This window comes from Schistocerca serialis, chromosome 2 (genome assembly GCF_023864345.2).
Source record: "Schistocerca serialis cubense isolate TAMUIC-IGC-003099 chromosome 2, iqSchSeri2.2, whole genome shotgun sequence".
In the NCBI taxonomy this organism is placed as follows: Eukaryota; Metazoa; Arthropoda; class Insecta; order Orthoptera; family Acrididae; genus Schistocerca; species Schistocerca serialis.
In genome coordinates this window covers 958,625,364-958,640,336 of record NC_064639.1, presented here as the reverse complement: position 1 = coordinate 958,640,336, position 14,973 = coordinate 958,625,364, and the positions used below count along the sequence as shown (strand labels likewise).

The 14,973-nt window shown below is 41.6% G+C and overlaps 1 protein-coding gene across 1 annotated transcript in view; it reads left to right on the top strand.

Moving 5' to 3' along the window:
* Positions 1-14,973, top strand: part of LOC126458343 (adenylyl cyclase 78C-like) — a 788,789-nt gene that overhangs the window by 472,832 nt on the left and 300,984 nt on the right. The gene's annotated exons all lie outside the window — the stretch shown is intronic.

Sequence of the window (14,973 nt, the reverse complement as noted above, 5' to 3'; positions counted from 1 at the left end):
CAGCCATACGTAGACCAGTTGTGTCTCTTGCAGTAATCCTATTTGGTACGGGTCCCCACACTGGTGAGCAACACTGAAGAATAATTGAAGAATCACATTTCATTGGATTCTTGTAATTAAGCAGAGCATGGCTTTTTTTTTTTTTTAGTATACGCTGTAGTAACAGTGCAAGGTAAATTCTGCTGTTAAATGCAGAGGAGAGAACAGAAAGAGGGATGGAAAGAGTACACTGAACACCTCTAAGAGGGCGAAGATTTGCCGGATGACGCGTTCAGAGCTAAAGACTGCAACTGAAACTGTCGAAAACTTCTCTAAATACCCGAACTCTTGCAGAATTTTACGAGTCACTATACTTGTCTCACAGAAAATTTTAAAGACTTGAATCGTAAACGACACGGCCGGCCGCGGTGGCCGTGCGGTTCTAGGCACTCCAGTCCGGAGCCGCGGTGCTGCTACGGTCGCAGGTTCGAATCCTGCCTCGGGCATGGGTGTGTGTGATGTCCTTAGGTTAGTTAGGTTTATGTAGTTCTAAGTTCTAGGGGACTGATGACCACAGCAGTTGAGTCCCATAGTGCTCAGAGCCATTTCGTAAACGACACGTGAACAGTTCGCACGTGAATGTAACCGCGGGCCTCTCAAAGCGATCTGCTTCCAGAACAACTTGGACGCTGCCCTTATGCAGATTCGATTTATCGTTGTAGAACCAACTAAATTACATACACTTTATACACTGAAGAATCAAAGAAACTGCCATAGGCATGCTTTTCCAAATACAGAGATATGTAAATAGGCAGAATACGGAGCTGCGGTCGGCAACGCCTATATGAGACAACAAGTGTCTGGTACAGTAGTTAGATCGTTTACTGTTGCTACAATGGCAGGTTATCAAGATTTCAGTGCGTCTGAACGTGGTGCTATAGTCGGCGCACGAACATTGGGACACAGTGTCTCCTAGGTAGCGATGAATTGGGGATCTTCCCGTACGACCATTTCACGAGTGTAGCGTGAATATCAGGAATCCGGGAAAACATCAAATCTCCGACATCACTACGGCCTGGAAAAGATCCTGCAAGAACGGGACCAACGACGACTGAAGAGAATGGTTCGACGTGACAGAAGTGCAACCCTTCTGCAAATTGCAGCAGATTTCACTGCTGAGCCATCAACAAATGTCAGCGTGCGGACCATTCAACGAAACATCATCGATATGGGCCTTCAGAGCCGAAGGTCCACTCGTGTACCCTTGATGACTGCACCATACAAAGCTTTACGCCCCATATGATCCCGTCAAAACCGGCACTGGACTGTTGATGACTGGAAACATGTTGCCTGGTCGGACAAGTCTCGTTTCTGATTTATCGAGCGGAGGCAACCTTATGAATCCATGGACCCTGCATGTTAGCAGGAGACTTTTCAAGCTGGTGGAGGCTCTTTAAGGGTGGGGTGTGAGCAGTCTGAGTAATATGTGACCCCTGATACGTCTAGATATGACTCTGGCAGGTGACACGTGTGTAAGCATACTGTCTGATCACCTGCATTCATGCATGGGCATTGTGCATTCCGTGGATTTGGGCAATTCCAGAAGGACAATGCAACACCCCATACGTCCAGAATTGCGGCAGAGCGGCTCCAGAAACACTCTTCTGAGGTTAAACACTTCCGCTGGCCACCAGACTCCCCGGACATGAACATTGTTGAGCATATCTGAGATGTCTTGCAACGTGCTGTTCAGAAGACATCTCCACCCCCTCGTGCTATTACGGATTTATGGATAGCCCTGCAGGATTTGTGGTGTCATTTCCCTTCAGTACTACTTCATACATTAGTTCAGCCCATGCCACGTCGTGTTGCGACACCTCTAAGTACTTGTGGGGGCCCTACACGATATTAGGTACGTGTACCACTTTCATTGGCTCTTCAATGTATATTACCGTAAAAACTACACATGTAAACCTTTACATGACTTGCATGTTGATTCCTATGACCCGTTTCAAAAATGTCGATTTCATTGTCTTTTTATAGAACATCCATCATAATGTCTTCTGTTGGTTACGCATGAACTTTTTAACGAATAATAATTACTTTAGGCTGATGCCTACCATGGGTATTATGCATGAATTGGGCTAGCCTTTCACCAGCTTTTCCGCAGCGACATTAGAGTTTTGATGGGGTTTTTGTTTTTTGGGTTATTTCAAACTTATTCGGTGAGATGGTCTACATTAATATTATTTAGTATTATTTATATTAATCCCAATGAGAACCAAACCTCTGTAGACAGTTACTGTAGTCTTTTATCTAATATTGCCACAATACTTACTGCTAAGCGATTTATTTTGTACTTTAACTCATTTTTAATTCTCAGAATTTTTTCAGTATCAACAGAAATCCTGCTGTTTTCCAATAGAACTGTTCAGGAACTATGTGTGGATATTCTGTTCGTAAAGAGCTCATAAGCCGTTTAGAAGATATCAATTTTTAAAGATAAGGGATTCATCTGTCTTCTGACTGGTTTGATGCAGCCAGCCACGAATTTTCTCTTCCGTGCCAGGCTCTTCATCTCAGAGTAGCACTTGCAACCTACATCCTCAATTACTTGCTCGGTATTTTCCAATCTCTCTCTTCCTCTACAGTTTTTTCCTATCTATAGCTCCCTCTAATACCATGGAAGTCATTCCCTAATGACTTAACAGATTCCGTATCATCCTGTCCCTTCTCCTTGTTAGTGTTATGCACATATTACTTTCCTCCCAGACTTTGCACAGAATCTCCTCATTCCTTACCTTATCTGTCCATCTAATTTTCAACATTCGTCTGTTGCACCACATCTCAAATGATTCGATTCTCTTCTGTTCCGGTTTTCCCACAGTCCATGTTTCACTACCATACAATGCTGTACTGCAGACGTACATTCTCAGAAATTTCTTCTTCAATTTAATGCCTGTGTTTGATACTAGTAGACTTCTATTGGCCAGGAACGCCCTTTTTGCCAGAGAAAGTCTGCTTAGGTTGTCCTCCTTGTTCCGTTATTATTTTGCTGGCTAGTTTCCTACTTCCGTCTTTCTTCGACTTACTCTCAATCTATTTTCTGTACTCATTAGACTGTTCATTACATTCAGCAGATCATGTAATTCTCGTTCACTTTCTCTCTGGATAGCAATGTCATCAGCGAATAGTATCAATGATATCCTTTCACATTGAATTTTAATCCCACTACTGAACCTTTCTTTTATTTCCATAATTTATTCTTCGATGTGTAGATTGAACAATTGAACAATAGCGACGAAAACTACGTCCCTGTCTTACACCCTTTTTAATGCGAGTACTTCGTTCTTGGTCGTCCACTCTTATTATTTTCTCTGTTGTATATTACCGTCTCTCCCTATAGCTTACCCTTATTTTTCCTCAGAATTTCGAACACGTTGTGTAATTTTACAATGTCGTACGCTTTTAACCCGCGCGGGGTAGCCGCGCGATCTAGGGCGTCATATAACGGTCCGCGCGGCTGACCCCGTCGGCGGTTCGAGTCCTCCCTCGGGCACGGGTGTATGTGTGAGTGTATGTGTGTGAGTGTGTATGTTGTTCATAGCGTAAGTTAGTTTAACGTAGATTAAGTAGTGTGTAAGCTTATGGACCGATGACCTAAGCACTTTGGTCTCGTGATATCTTACCACAAATTTACAAAAATTTCGAACGCTTTTTCCAGGTCGATAAATCCTGTGAACGTTTCTTGGTTTTTTCTTTAGTCTTGCTGCAATTATCAACAGCACCGTCAGAATTACCTCTCTGGTGTCTTTACCTTTCCTGAAGCCAAACTACCACATCCTCAATTTTCTTTTCCATTCTTCTGTACATTATTCCTGTCAGCATGTTGGACGCTTAGGATGTTAAGCTGATTGTGCGATAATTTTCGCACTTGTCATCTCTTGCTTGAAGTCCTCGGAATTTTATGGATGGTATTTCCCCGAAAGTCAGATGATATATCGCCAGACTCATACATTCTACACACCAACGTGAAGGGTCGTTTTGTTGCCACTTCCCCCAAAGATTTTAGAAATTCTGATGGAATGTTATCAATCCCTTCTGCGTTATATGATCTTAAGTCCTCCAAAGCTAATTCAGAGTCTAATACTGGATCCCCTGTCTCTTCTAAATAAGCTCCTGTTTCTTCTTCTATCACATCATACAAATCTTCCCCCCTCATAGAGGCTTTCAATGTATTCTTTTCACCTATCCGCTCTCTCTCCTGTATTTAGCAGTGGGATTCCCGTTGCACTCTTAATACTACCATCCCAATTTTTGCGGCGCTGATGTCCTTTGTTTCAATTTGGTAATTTGTTGATTCCACATAGCCCCTTTTTTTTCTTTGTACAGATGTCAGACTCCTCAAGTGCTGTGCTCTAAAGTCACCATAAATAAACATTCGTCCACAGTTTTCATATGAACTTTTCATAAATTCGTAGGTTTCTTCTTTTCTGTTTTTGCGCTTCTAAATTTTACAGTGAATTGACTGGAGACTTTTTATCTAATATTTGAAGCTCAAGGCGTCACATTTCATTTTTTTAAACTTACGTTTAGAAGTGGCGTTCCATATGTCTGTAACAGTCTAGAAATTTCAACGTACTCTCTTTGGAGTCAGCAGCCATTATTGCATATAAATCACCTGATAGCATAACCTCAACATACTACACATCGAAACATATATGTGTCCCAGCTGCCTGTCGTCTGGTAACCGGCACAAGAGGTTTCCACTGAACCAGGGAATCAACGAGCTTTTACGTAAGGCCTTCATTCAGAGAAAATAATGCCCGGACAGATGCGCAAGGCCTTCATTCAGAGAAAATAATGCCCGGACAGATGCGCATGCGTAGTTTCACTTTTGAAAATGTGACCACATGTACTAAGTTCAACAGAAAAACCCATTATGTGGACGCACCTTCGTGGCCTCATATCCCGACGACATCTGTTGGCTGATGTATCGTATGTGGTCAAACAGACAGCTCCACAAACCTCCTCCTCGCGAGCTATGCTTGCCTTTGTTGGGAGTCCTGGCGAGCCGGACCGCTCACTACCTGTAGCGTATGGTTCCCATACTGAAGCCGCCATTTGCGGGGCGGCATCGTGTATCCACTAAATAACTGATGTAAGATATCTGATGAAATGTTACCTCCACAATGATCCAACGGATGCAGATAACGTGTCACTTTTAGAAAAAAAAAGTGAAAATGAAATGGCTAGTTCTTAAATTAAACAAGAGATTAGAATTATTTACGTTCAATCTAGTTGAAATATAATACGATAAAATTGTGGAAAGGAATGTTGATAATATTTTGACATACAAAAATAAGTTAAAGACCGAAAAATAAGCGCAACAGACAGAAACAGAGGAAGTGTCAGCAAATATTAAACAAGAAGTGTGAGTGAAAAACTTAGTGAATGATAAATTAATCTCACTATCTGGTACTTCGTAGGTTTGGTGCTAGTATCCTAAATTGACAAATTGCCCAATTTTCGCTACTACTTGTAAAAAACGAACCCTTCGTTCTTCAGTCGATACATGTAGGTTTTTCTGTAGCTGGAAACTACACACATTTCACTCAGATTTGACTATGCAACTGAAGTTGTGAAGTAAACATTCTTTTACTTTGTTCGGCAGTTTCCTTTCGTTGTCTCTCATACCCTTCAAATCATTAGGCCAGTATTCATATTCGTCCCTACAAATGGCGGGTTCACCTCGGGAACAATCTCCTCATCCCTTCGTTACGACGTGGGAGAGGCTTGCGCCGTACCGCGTCACTTGTCAAACTAACATTCGTCTACAGGGTGATTTTTTCCACCGTGTACAAACTCTAGGGACTGATCAATGAGAGGCTACGGAACAAAGAAGGTCTTACAGCACTACAAGTCTGTAGATGATAATACATTTTCTACGTGTTTTGCGAAGTTTGTTTTGTTAGCTCTGCTGAATATTATTCTTGTAAATATGTTGTCAAGTTACATATGCCATTTGTTATTTAAGAAAGGGAATACGCATGGAATGTTAACATTTTGTAAATAGACATGCTGGCCCAGTCAAGGAAAAGACATTGTCAAAGAGTGTAATACATTTTAAATGCATTATCACTGGGCGTGCGAGCACCCCAAAAAAGTAGCAGTTCGGAGTCGCGAGGAGACGATTGGTGTCGTTGGTTGTGCGTATTCGCCGGTGTGGCTATACAAAAGTGCGGAGATAAAAAGTCTGTTCCGAAGTACGGAGCAGTGAAGACTGAAATGGTTGGTTTGGCGGATGTTTGATATAGACAAGCCATGGCATTTATTGGACACAGTACAAATGCAGCAAGAGTAATTCACATAACATCAAAAGTAGTGTGAGCTCTTGTTATTGGCTATGATGTCCGCCCCGGTAGCTGAGTGGTCAGCGTGACAGACTGTCAATCCTAAGGGCCCGGGTTCGATTCCCGGCTGGGTCGGAGATTTTCTCCGATCAGGGACTGGGTGTTGTGTTGTCCTAATCATCATCATTTCATCCCCATCGACGAGCAGGTCGCCGAAGTGGCGTCAAATCGAAAGACCTGCACCAGGCGAACGGTCTACCCGACGGGAGGCCCTAGCCACACGACATTTCGAGGGGAGGCCCTAGCCACACGACATTTCCATTGGCTATGATATTGCAAGTAGATCAACCTGTGCCCTATTTTACCGCTAAATGAAGCCAATCGACTAACGAACGGCATCATGAAGTGAAGTAAGATCTAGATTTTTTATAACTAGAAGTGTAATACACTGACCCTCGTAGTTGGAATTTTATTGCTTAAATGACATTGTTTTCGTGCATATTGCCGAGTAAATAATTTTCCTGAGGTATCATGCAACTGGTATCCATCCTATCCCATTTTACGAACCGAGATAATCAGAAAATGAACTGAAAATAAAGATGTCATTAATTTATTAGATTATCAAAACTTAATTTTTTACAGGTTTTGGACAATTAGATAATAATGAAATCTTTGGCTGTAGTATGAATAACGTCAGAAATAGAATGATGCAAAAGCCAATATTAATTCATTTGTTAAAAAAAGAATAACTTTCATTACAAAAAAAATTTGTAGTAAAACTTTACGTAACTTGGGCACTGAATTTTTCTGTCAAAGCACAGTTCTAATTTATAGATTGTGGCATAATTTAAAACTTTTCTTACAAAGAAATATCTGTTAGGTAAATGACAGTCCTTACCAGTGAGTAAATTCAAAAAATCTCTCTGCTTCCTACAATAACGATAGCAGTATTACGGTGAGTAATGTAACAAACCGTTTCTGTCCATAGCTAGTAAACAGGAGCTAGGTCCAGGAAGGAGACTTGCAGAACATGGAATCCCATCGACATGTAGAATGTAGACTGTCCTTGTTTTGCTAAAGTATCGATTTCTACCACATAAATCACAAGTCCATGGCTCGGAAGTGAAGTAGTCAGGTTATCCAGACCAAAGTGTTTCGGCTCTCCGCTGCGTCAGCGTTACGTGCAGGTCTGGTCCCTCTGCTTGTAGACACCACTGGGTAACCACCTCGACGCTTTGGCATCAGTACTCCCTGAATCATTAGCCAGCCTCTGGTTTGACTGTGCCCAGTCGTTTGACTTGACCTGCTTCCTTGTTTTCTTGCGTTAACCGAGGAAGGTGTTTTAATTTTACCCAGCCGCACCAAGTAAATTATCTGTGGCGCGACGGTATTCTGATTTCTGTATTATTACGAGGGCTGTTGCGAAACTAATGCCCACTATTTTATGGGTTGACTTTGGGTGTCCGAGCCAGATTATGTTGGTATAATAATCACCATCATCATTACTGTTCTGGCCGGAGATTTACAATGTCTCTCTCTCTCTCTCTCTCTCTCTCTCTCTCTCCCTCTCTCTCTTCTGTCGTCTTCTTCAGGTCCGTGTAGTTTTCACTTCCCTATCGTCTATTATCTTGTATCTCCACCTTCCTCTCAATTTCCTCTCACAAATTAGTCCTTCCAAAGCGTCTGTTATCAAGCACTCCCATCTCAACGAATGTCCCGTCCGGTTCTTCTTCCTTTTTCTTATAAGTTACTCCAGTGTTCTCCTAGCACCCACCCTTTCCGACGATCTAACTTTACTCACACTTTCCACGTAACTTGTCCTTTCTTTTCTCCTAATGCTTCTAGCCATTTTTCATCCTCTCGTGTCAGTGTCCATGTCTGTGCTCCATAGAGGCCACACTCCAGATAAAACTCTTGCCTGGCCTTTTCCTCAGAACTTTATCTAGCTTGCCACATGACGACCTCATCTTTCTATTGACTGTCTCTTTCGATATATTAACGCAAGTTTTCACTTCCTGGTGACATCTCAAATCTTCAGTGATTGCACTTCCAGGACATTTAAATGGTCTGACTTGGCTAATAGTAACCTGTCCTGTCTTAATCTTTGCCAATCTCCTTCTTAAGCCGATCACCATACTCTTTGTTTTTGCTGTGCTGATTCTCAACCCATATTCCACACAAGCTTCATTCAGATCTTTTTTGCATTTTATTAATAGTTCGTTCGCTTTCTGCCACTAATACCATCTCGTCAAAAAATCTTATACATTACGTTCACCTCCCACCGATAAATATACCTCTTTCTGCAGCTAAGCCTTTCGCAATAATCTCTTCCAGGTATAAATTGAACAACAAATGGGAGAGACAACAACCTTATCTAACGTCTCTTCCAATGCTGCTTCCTTATGACATTTCATATGCAATCCTTATTCTGTTGTAAATATGAATTCGGTACCTGTCGTCTCTCCTTCAATCTACTTTTGTCCATTCCAAAATACCCACCAACTTGTTCCGTTGACCTCCGTTGAAAGCTTTCTCCAAATCAGCAGAAATTTCTCTAAATTTGTCAATAAATATTTCCCATATGGTTCTTAAGAGTCCCGTAGAATCACTTGTTTCTTCTTCTCTTCTAAATCGGAAGTGTTCCTTCCCAATCCAACCATCCAATTTGCCGTAAAGGCTTCTATGCTGCATTCTCAGCAATATTTTAGCTGCTTGAGAAATTGTAATCCTGTGCTTCTTTGGTAATTGATGTAGTAATAATTTTTAATATTCCCATAATGCCCTGGTAGTTTCGTTGCCTTGCAACAGATGGCAGCAGCAGAGGAGCGTTCAAAGACGGCGCTACGTGGTGCGTATACAAGATATGTCACTAGACTCCTTACTGCTAAATAAATTGCCCCAACTGAAATGCAACGCCACTTGCAATAGACCTAAGTAATGTGAGACTGTGGGTACTGCGCATCAGTTAGTGCTGAAATGGGTGTTCCCTTCAAGACAATGCTCATTTGTCATACCTCATAATGAACGGCATCTCGATCAACCCATACGTGATGATAGGTGGATTACGGCCAAGGACTTCTGTGCAGAGCTGAATGACGGCTGTAATGCCTTAGACAAGATGTTACGAAACCTTGCTTACCGCGAAGTTTGTTCCAGACTGTCCCTATGGCTACTTAAATAAGACAAAATAAATCATCGAATAGAAATATTTCTGCTCCTGCTGAACACGAGGCTGTGGGTGACATTTTCTGGACACCATCACCACTGGAAATAAGGCGTGGTGTTACCACTATAGGGCGGAATCCATAACATAGTCTGTGGAGAGACGACAGCGAATTCTACATCAAAGAAAGAGTCAAAGCCATCTGTAGGCAAAGTGATGTGCACAGCCATCCGGGATAGGTTTTTTTTCCTTTTCGCTAAATGCAGAACCCTACAGTCCAACATTGACTATACTGAAAGTCCAAGCCGGTCGGAGTGGCCGAGCGGTTCTAGACGCTACAGTCTGGAACCGCGTGACCGCTGCGGTCGCAGGTTCGAATCCTGCCTCGGGCATGGATGTGTGATGTCCTTAGGTTAGTTAGGTTTAAGTAGTTCTAAGTTCTAGGGGACTGATGACCTCAGCAGTTAAGTCCCATAGTGCTCAGAGCCATTTGAGCCATTTGAAAGCCCAATTTTCCACGCTCAGGTCAGAGGAGGCGAAACTGCCGGCTGTACCATGATAACGCCAGACCCTACAATAGTTTTGCGACGATGGAACACATTTCCAGACCTGGTTGGACTGACCTTTCACATTCACCGTACAGTTCTGTTTAAGTACCTTCACACTTGTATTTCTGTGGAGCTGTGACAGTGGACTACTTTTCCAACATTTTCCAGATTCATACGTTGCCGTCAAAGCTGTACGAGTGGCTAGTCCCAGCTGGCTCACTTTTTTCATCAGCGTAGCCTGCAGGCTCTGGTTCATCATTGGCAAAAGTACACAACAAAAATGGATCACTGTGTAGCAAAAAGACAGTACGTTGCTCTATGTAGCCGTGTTAGTGTGCTTCCAGAAAAGACCTACTGTAAGCTGCCGTACGCCACATCAAGAAATCTGAAATAAGCAAATAAGAACAAATATGCCCGTACCTGGAATCTAACTATCCATTCTCACGCAACACGCTACTCACCACACAAGATGGCCTGCTCTCTTATTCCGTATTATATGTAGACACTAGATGTAGCCAGGGAGCGCTGAAAAGTAATGCCTCCAAATTTTTTATGTGAAAACTTATAAAACAAACTTTGCAGTTCTATGCCGCTAGAGGGCTCCGAATTGTAGCGTGTTACCTGGCGGTGAGTAACGTAACTATGCGTGTGCGTGAGAAACAATGTACTGTAAACGAATTTGAAATTCGAAGACACCGTCCACACGTGGATCATACTCTCCTTCTAAATGATAATGCCAGAACACACATGAGCGCTGCCACAGCTACGGTCTGAGGCGCCTTGACACGGTTCGCGTGGCTCCCTCCGTCGGAGGTTCGAGTCCTCCCTCGGGCATGGGTGTGTGTGTTGTCCTTAGCGTAAGTCGGATAAAGTAGTATGTAGGCTTAGGGACCGATGATCTCAGTAGTTTGGTCCCATAAGAACTTACCTCAAATTTCCGAAGTTCTTCCTTGATTTCACTGTCATGCCATCGATTATCCTCCATACAATCTCGACTTAGCCCCATCCGATTTTCATCTTTCGAGGACTTCTCTTTGATAGTGATGAAGCGGTGCAAGCAGAGGTGAGGTTGTGGTCCCGGCAACAAAATAAAACTTTCTACACTGAAGGTATCAACAAACCGGTCTGTCGTTGAGAGGCATGTGTTCACCGCCAGGATGACTATATTGAAAAATAAATATGTAAACAATAAGAATAAAGGTGTAGAATGTTAATGATGGTTTCATTTTTAAAAAATTTAAGAGTTTTCGCTTGAAAAAAGTAGTCTCAGGCATTACTTTCAGCACGCCCTCGTACATTTTATTTGGTATTCATTTACTACCGAAAATATACAGTGGTCGAAATTAGTTCTGCCTTTTTTGTCGTTCTAGTATGCAAAGAATGGAGCCCTGACTGCCAGGCACGCAGATCTTTCTGCACCATGTATTAGTTTCCCTCGCTCTTCTGTAACCTGTCGTAACTTTCTCATTAATACGCTTTACTTTTTTTCCAGTTCCGCATTTTCTAGTCAAAATTTCAAGCACACTGTTATAGAGGAATTCCTTCTCTTTCTCTGGCTTCTGTTTCAACTGGAAGTGTTTGAAGCACTGACATTTTAATTGAACTTCATAATCTGTATTTGTCAGGACTTGATTTATTACGTCGTTTTACTGATTTGTTTTTCTTCTATCTTCAATCGAAAACTGTGTGGCGCTATAATTTTAATTATACTTTTATGCAAAATTATTAAGTTATTGAGAATTATCACTAATCTGAACACTTTAATTGTACTCTTACTGAATCTCCGGTCAGTAACTTTACGAAATTGTTTTATTGTCGCACGATTTTCTACTTATAAAAAAGCTAAGGATAGCGTTTATTTCTCTTTTAACTCATACTAGTAAACCCCATATTCTGTAAATAAATTCCCACGTATAAAACGTCTAATTACTTTACAAATGATTTAATGTGTTATATGACGTTAAGCGTGTAGGCGAGAGTAAGTTTAGAAAATGTTTGACATTATGCTCAAAGTTTTCTGGAAGACGCTAAGTACTCTCATTACCAAACACTGGATGAATATGGTCTGCGTAATTTGCGCTCTATTTCAGGCAAAAGCAAGTTTTGCACGCATCTCCATGTTCATGACGTCGTATGTTCTGAACTGTGTGTCGCACAATGATACATTTTTGCAAGTACATTTAGCGCTACACATTGACAGTGTCTGAAAAATGTGTTGCGAACAGAATCGGTTGTAAAGAAGTAATAAATTAAAACGCCATGCCTGATGCTGGAGTTTTACTGCATGATCAGAGAATGTCCATATATCTTTTGTGCGTGTGTGTAGGGGGATGGGGTTTGGGGGGGGGGGGGAGGGAGGAGGAGGTGAGAGAGAAAAACTTTCGTTAAGGTTTGATGTTATGTGTGAAGTTTGTTGGAAGTCGCTAAATACTCTCATTCCCAAACACTGAGTGAATAAAGTCTTGGTACTTGCGCGCCGTGAATTACGTTACCGCAAGACAAACACAGAGTTCTAATTGTAATACTTAACTTCTTGCGGTACACGTTTAATTTAAGGTTACAGCTTTTATCATTGCAGCATTTAAAATTTTTATATTGAGCCAATAATTATGCGATATACTGAAAATCAAATGTTTGTTGCACCTGGAATACGTTAATAGGCAATCTGCAACTGAAACTGGGTTCTGATTTTATCGCTGATTGTTGTAATAATCCCTGACGAACGAGCAATACTCAATGGAAAGTCGAACGACGGTTCTGTAAGAAACATTTTTCGTGGGTGAATTGTGTTCCAAAAATGGTTCAAATGCCTCTGAGCACTGTGGGACTTAACTTCTGAGGTCATCAGTCCCCTAGTACTTAGAACTTCTTAAACCTAACTAACCTAAGGACATCACACACATCCATGTCCGAGGCAGGATTCGAACCTGCGACCGCTTGGGCACTCCGGCCGGCAATTGTGTTTCCTTATGAGTCTTCAGCTTTTATTGCAATTACTTTTACGTGGTTGTTCTGGTTGAGATTACTCTGCAAGTATATTCATAGCTGTTTTCCAGCCTTTACTGTTTCTAGTGACAGGTTACCAGTCGTGTGACAGTACAATAATGGGTTCTTTTGCTTACTTGTGCCCAGTACTTTGAAAGCCATTTGTGGCTGGACTCGAAAAAGTTGTGTGTGCTTGAATTGTGGATATTTGTTCCAAGTTCGTGTTCACTTACAACCATGCCACGCATGGCGTACGCTTTTTTATGTTTACGAAGATTGTGTGTCCACATCCATCTGTGCACTTTGTACCGCTCCCCATTGACTGCCAAAAAGTTTACAATATTAATGCAGCCGAAATTTCGATTTTTCTCACCGCACCTGATACATAAGGACGATCGGTTTTGGCACTCGAGGTCTTACAACGAAGCTTAAACAGAGTAATAATATTGGATTAAAAACATTGGTTTTGTGATAATCTTGGCTACTGTTAGATGACTTGTACTCTGTAAATCAATGTATTTTGTTTTATCTTTTTTGGCGCAATGGACGACAGAAACCCTTCGTCTTACCTACCAATCACGTCTAATGTCAACGTAGCCACGTAGATTGAAGTATCGCCACACGCTATTCTGACGATACATCCACATGGTCAACACTGTAATCCCCTGACTGGCGAAGTTGACGAGAACTCTAGTAATTCGCATTCGGTTTTCTGGTATTCACTTTTAATAATAAAATAATTAATTTTTTCACTTATCAGTGTAGGCCTAATTATCTGGGCTTGCTGGTGATCCACCAGCGGCAAGGGGACTCCTGGGACTAGATAAGATCAAAACGCAAAACTAAAAAAAAATTATTGTTTCATCAAAAATTCGAAGTGAATACAATTTATGTCAGAAAATAACGGAAAAGTTTACAATGCTCAGGAAACTCAATATTAAACGCCTAAAATGTTTGAAAACAGTGCAACTGGAATATGAAAATAAAGGTTGTAGTCTCAGTAAAAATGAAATAATGGTATGCCATTACTGAATGGGAGACTCTTTTTGAGGTTTATCGCCACCTTGAGCAAGTCCTTCCATTTGACCCTACTTTGAAGACTTGTTCGTCGACGAAGATAAGTTTAGGAGAACAGAAATACCTAATAGCCTGGCGAAGAAAATCTCTAACCCGTCCTAGATTCGAAGTCGTGACCCCACGGGCTAGAGGCAGTGATACTATCTTTCTCCTTTTGGCGTTACATGACATCTGTCAGAGTTTATCGGCAAGGGTAAGGTGCCCTATTTTCAGATGTTGCCCTAATTCCGGGTAGACAGATAGTTGCTCCGTAGACACTGCTGCCGATGCGGATACTAGCTGAACTCCTTGTGTTTCCGCATTTTAGTGCCCTGCTAACCGCCAATCCTACCAGTCGTGTTCCGAGCTCGCAACTGTTTTTTTTCTTATTATCTTACATTAAAATATTACACATTGCTGCGACCACGACGTAAGCGTAGCAGCTGCATGGTAAGTGGTTCGATATTTTATGATTATTGATTATTGATGTATCATGTTTAATGAAACATGTGAGTAGCTTTTAAATGTAACAATTCATTAAGTGTTTCAATAGCTCAGCCATGTCGTACAGGTGCCTAATGTTGGATACTGCTAAGGTGCCTAATTTCGACTATACGAAAGCTGTGTCCCTTTAAAGATTTTGCTTGGTTGAAATACCATAATATAACATAAAAATGACGGCTGTAGGTGTTTCATTTTATTACGTTGCTGCGAAATGTCCTCGGTCTACAGCTCAAGACAAAGCAAAATGCAAGACGGCGATTTCCAGAAGAACATAAAGGTGGCTAAAATGAGTAGGCGATAAAGAAAATCGAGATGTGAGTCATCATCTGATGAGGATTCCAAAATCTCTGTTTCCCTTTTCTCCACCGATGACGAAGACTGTGCA